Source organism: Papio anubis, chromosome 7 (genome assembly GCF_008728515.1).
Source record: "Papio anubis isolate 15944 chromosome 7, Panubis1.0, whole genome shotgun sequence".
Classification (NCBI taxonomy): domain Eukaryota; kingdom Metazoa; phylum Chordata; class Mammalia; order Primates; family Cercopithecidae; genus Papio; species Papio anubis.
The window spans coordinates 120,303,925-120,309,766 of NC_044982.1; the positions used below are offsets into that span (position 1 = coordinate 120,303,925).

General features: G+C 41.4%; 1 pseudogene; it reads right to left on the bottom strand.

Annotated features, from left to right (window-relative positions):
* Positions 1 to 2,838: 2,838 nt before the first annotated feature.
* LOC100998737 lies at positions 2,839 to 5,627 on the bottom strand (annotated as a pseudogene).
* Positions 5,628 to 5,842: the final 215 nt, after the last annotated feature.

Genomic DNA, 5,842 nt, shown 5'->3' on the forward strand with positions numbered 1-5,842 from the left:
TGCCTCAGCCTCCCGAGTAGCTGGGATTACAGGCATGTGCCACCACACCTGGCTAATTTTGTATTTTTAGTAGAGGCAGGGTTTCTCCATGTTGATCAGGCTGGTCTCAAACTCCTGACCTCAGGTGATCCGCCTGCCTCGGCCTCCCAAAGTGCTGGGATTACAGGTGTCAGCCACTGTGCCTGGCCACTATCGCATTGATAATCAGGTGGTATAAGCTCTCCAATTCTGTTCTTCTTTTGCAAGATTGCTTTTCCTAGGTCTTTGAATTTTCTATATCTAACTATGTGTATTGAAAACCATGAGTCTACAGCAATTCTTTATTTTTATTTTTAGTAAAGACAGGGTTTCCCAGCCTATTGCCCAGGCTGGTCTGGAACTCGTGGGCTCAAGCAATCTGCCCACCTCTGCCCCCTAAAGTGCTGGGTGGGATTACAGGTGTGAACCATCATGCCCATCTATGCCAACACTTCTAATTCCAATCCAATGCCATGTAAATATAAATTCTACACTCAGCTTGATTTGCTACAAAAAAAGTACTGCTTGGTATTTTGATCAGGATTATGTTGAATCTATATATCAAATTGGGGAAAATTGTTACCCTAATAATACTAAATTTCTATTCTATGAACATCATATATTGCCATTCATTTAGGTATTTGCTAAATTTTCTTACAATGTTTTATAGTTTGGAGTATAAATGTTTTGAAGATATTTTATCAAACTTATTCTCAAATATTTTATACTTCTGAATAGTATCATAAGTGGTATTTTTAAAGTTTATATTTCAATTGTTTGTTGGTAGCATATACAAATATAGTTGACTGTATATTGACTTTGTATTACACAATATTTTTAAATTCGCTTTTCAGTTTTAGTATTTTTTCATAGATTTTTAAGGATTTTAAATGTAAACAATCATGACTGCCATAAAGACAGTCTTGCTTCATTCTTTTTCAATCTGCATACCTATTTCTTTTTCCTGTCTTATCACACTGGCTAGGACTTTCAATATAATGTCAAACAGAAGTGGTGATAATGCACATTCTTACCTTTTCCTAATTTTAGGGAAGTATCATTCTGGCGCTGTCACCCATGCTGGAGTACACTGGCACAATCTCAGCTCACTGCAATCTCTACCTCCTAGTCTCAAGCAATCCTCCCACCTCAGCCTCCCACAGCTTGGTTAATTTTTTGAATTTTTTTGTAGAGACAGGGTCTCACTATGTTGCCCAAGATGGTATATTTAATTTTCTACTTATGTTATAAACCTTGCAAGTATTTGTTATAATTGTTGTTTTAATAGTAAATGGTCTGCTGTGAGGCATGCTGGCTCACACCTGCAATCCCAGCATTTTGGGAGGCCAAGGCAGATGAATCACCTGGTCTCATCAGCAGTTTGAGACCAGCCTGGCCAACGCGGTGAAATCCCGTCTCTACTAAAAATATAAAAATTAGCTGGGTATGGTGGCAGCTGCCTATAATCCCAGTTACTAGGGAGGCTGAGGCAGGAGAATTGCTTGAACCCAAGAGGTGGAGGTTACAGTGAACCAAGGTCATGCTACTGCACTCTAGCCTGGGTGGCAGAGCGAGACTCCATCTCAAAAAAAAAAAAAAAAAAGGGAGAATGGTCTTCTTTCATATTTACTGGGGAGGATGACATGGGATCATTGACCTGATAAATTACTTTAGGATTTCTTCTCATGTTAGTCTACTAGTGTGCAACTTCACAGTTCTTATTTGTCTGAGGACATTTTTTTCACTTTCATATTTGAAGTTTTTTTTTGGTGGAGGGTAACAGAATTCTAGGTTGACAGGGTTTTTGTTTAGCTTTGTATTTCTTTCAGCATTTTAAAGATGTTATTGTCTTCTGCTGTCCATAGGTTTTTGATAAGAGATCAGTTATCTTTACTGTTGTTCCCCAAGAGAAATTGTATCATTTTTTTCTCTGACTGCCTTTATTGTTATTATTATTATTTTTGTTGTTGTTGTTGTTGAGACGGAGTCTCGCTCTGTCACCCAGGCTGGAGTGCAGTGGCCGGATCTCAGCTCACTGCAAGCTCCGCCTCCCGGGTTTACGCCATTCTCCTGCCTCAGCCTCCCAAGTAGCTGGGACTACAGGCGCCCGCCACCTCGCCCGGCTAGTTTTTTGTATTTTTTTAGTAGAGACAGGGTTTCACTGTGTTAGCCAGGATGGTCTCGATCTCCTGACCTCGTGATCCGCCCGTCTCGGCCTCCCAAAATGCTGGGATTACAGGCTTGAGCCACCGCACCCAGCCTATTATTATTTTTTTTAAGGCTGAGTCTCACTCTATTGCCTAGGCTGGAGTACAGTGGCATGATTTCTGCTCACTGCAACCTCCGCCTTTCCGGTTCAAGTGATTCTCCTGCCTCAGCCTCCCGAGTAGCTGGGATTACAGGCGCCCACCACCACGATTGGCTAACCTTTGTATTTTTAGTAGAGGTGAGGTTTCACCATATTGGCCAGGCTGGTCTCGAACTCCTGACTTGAGGTGATCCACCTGCTTCATCCTCCCAAAGTGCTGGGATTATGGGCGTGAGCCACCACGCCTGGCCCTGGGCTGCTTTTAAGATTTTCTTTTTGGACCAGGTTTGGTGGCTCATGCCTGTAATCCCAGCAGTTTGGGAGGCCGAAGAGGATGGATCACTTGAGGTCACGGGTTCGAGACCAGCCTGGCCAACATGGCGAAATCCCATCTCTACTAAGAATACAAAAATTAGCTGGGTTTGGTGGCACGTGCATGTAGTCCCAGCCACTCAAGTGGCTGAAGCACAAGAATCGCTTGAACCCAGGAGGTGGAGGTTGCAGTGAGCTAAGATAGTGCCACTGCACTCCAGCCTGGGCAACAGAACAAGACTTTATCTCAAAAAAAAGAGATTTTCTTTTTATCTTAAGTTTTCAGAAGTTTTATTGTGCTGTGCTTAGGTGTGCATTTATTATCCTGCTTGAAGCTTTTCAAATCTGTGGACTTTATCATTTATTAGATTAGGAAAATTCTCAGCCATTATTTTTTCAAGATTACTTATGTTCTTTCTCTTTCTCTTCTCTTTCTAAATGCTAATTACACATACGTTAGACCTTTTGCCTATGCCCCACATCTCTCTGTTATTTTTTATCCCCATTATGTTTTTTCCTTCTGTGTTCCATTTGAATATTTTATATGACTATTTTTGAATCTAGACTGGTGCTGTAACCATTCAAATAGTTCTTAATTTCAGATATTTCAACTTGCATTTATAAATGTCCATTTGACTCCTATTCAGAGATTCAAATGATCAGTTAAAGTACTATATCTTTTCATCCATGTTATCCATCTTTCCAATTTTTTAAAATATACTCATGATCATTATTTTGAAGTCCTTGTCCACTAACTCTTGTATCTGAATCATCTCTGGGTCTGCTTCTTTTACTGTTTTATCTCATGAGTGGTTGTTTCTTCCTTTTTCTTTTTTTGTTGCATGTTCAGTGTTTTTTTTTTTTTTTGTATGCTGGATATAGTGATTAAAACAGTGGATGGGCTCTAGATTATATTCTTCTGCATGTTTAATCTTGTTCTAGCAGCAAATTGAAATTTAGCCCTCACATGCCATAATTGACACGTCTTATTTGAGAATTACAAAATTTGATCATGATCATATTGTAGCCTATCAAAGTGCTCTAGAAATTTTCAGTGGTTTACATGAAGTGGTCATGGGTGTCTGGAGCACCCTGAAACTGTATCAAAGTTGTACATATTTCCAAACACTTTTATTTTATTTATTTTCAGATATGCAGCACGTTTAATACCTGAAGGTTAACAGAAATGACAACAGGACACAGATGCAATGCTACAGTAAAATGGGGCTGGGGGTAGAACAGGGCAGAGGGACACTGGATATCATCACAACAACCAGTGAATGACTCCTCTGGTGCCCTGAGGTCATGAGACACTTGACTGTGTCACAAAGAATGAAGTAAACGAACAACTCTGAAAGACAAGTAAGGTGGCAGCATTGCTGAGATTAGACTAGGGGCCAGGGCCTGGAGCTTTGTCACAGAGTGTTGATGCTCAAGCATGCCTGGGCTCAAGAGTGTCTGGTCAGCATTTTAACATAAGGAGAAGGGCTTCTTCAGGACATACTCCCTTCTCTTAACACGAGGTGAAGAAACCCATCCCATTCTGGGTAACGGGGCCCCATAATACCTTGGTCATTTGATACACAGCAGCACTACACACAACTGTGCCCCCCAGCCAGCTTCACTCTGTCTGCTAAGCACCCACTTTGCAAACGGATCTCAAACAGAGAGAAGAAATCCAGAGGAGGTGGGAGGAGCACAGTGGTGGGATTTGAGGAACAGGAGTTGGCCAGAGGAGCAGATGTGTCCCATGTCAGGTCCCTCCTAGGCATGGTGAAGACTGCTATCACTCAGAAGCACCTTTTCCCCAAGTTTGAAGGCTGGCATCCCAAGGTAGGGGCGGCTGCCACAGCGGAAACTATCGCCCAGATAGCAGTTTCCACAAGCTGACTTGGGTTGGGAGCTCATCTGCTCCCTTGACTTCTCTTTCCAGTTCTTCAGCAAGGCCATGGGTGCAGCTCTGGCAGGTCTTCCTTTTTTTCCCTTCCCCACAAGCAGTCCACAGGGGAGCCGGATCTGGCTTCTTCAGATCTTCTGGATCCAGCAGCTCCTCTGAGTCAATGAGAGCCATGCTGTCATCCTCCATATCATTGGCTGAGAGGGTCCACAGCTTGGCAGCAGCAGGGTACCCAGCAAGCTTCACTGAAGATGACTTCTTGGTGATGGAAAGCTTAAGCTAACTAGAAGAACCTACTTCAAAGTTTGCTTGTTTTTTTTGCTTGTGATCTGAACAAACAGCAGGCTGTCACTTTCATGACCCAGGTGTTGAACAGACTGTACCTCCTCAGGGCTTAAGGGCTCCCACGGCAGCTCTTTCACTTCCACAAGACCAGAAGGAGTCAGGGCTGAACACAGCTTGCTGTCTTCGCTTTGCTATTGTTACCTACAGCTGTCTCTATGGTTCTTTCAGAAAAAGACATCCACTAGGCTGAAGGATCCGGGCGATTTCAGGCAAAAATCTCAGCACTGTGCAGAGTGGTACTTCCCAGGCCTAAACCCAACAAAATAATGTCAAAGCTGGATTATTTGTGGGCAGACTGCAACAGGTGGTTGATGTTTTCCACAGACACGCGGCCCTCATTGCCAGTTAACATTTGAAGTTTATCCACTAGATCTTTCAGAGCCTCCACTGGGGATGACTTATCCCAGACCACTGCCATAAACTGGCTAGCAGAGATCCCAAAGTCTGCCATTCCTGCAGTGCAGTGCTGATGAACCTAAAAACTGCCGCCTGGGCTCGCTCCCAGCTTCTCCTCAGTCGTTGACCCCACGCAAACATTTTCAAAATGAAAAGCCACTCTCGTGTTCTCCTCCCTCTGTGCACTTTGCTGTTGGTGTGACAAGGCATCTAAAGATGTTTCTGGCTTTTTTTTTTTTTGGTAAGGTGGTGTTAACTATGTGGTTATTGGCTAGAAATTCTAAGTTATCAACTGTGTGTGTATATATGTATATATTATATATAAAATATACGTATATATTATATATAATATAATGTATATGTATATAATATATGCATATATTATATATAATATATACCTATATATAATATATACACATTATACATATAATACATGTATATATTATATATGTAATAGTTATGTAATATATGTAATGTATATATTGCATATATGTATATATAATATGCATATATAACATATAATATGCATATATTGTATATTTTATATATATTTGTAAAAAGAACAA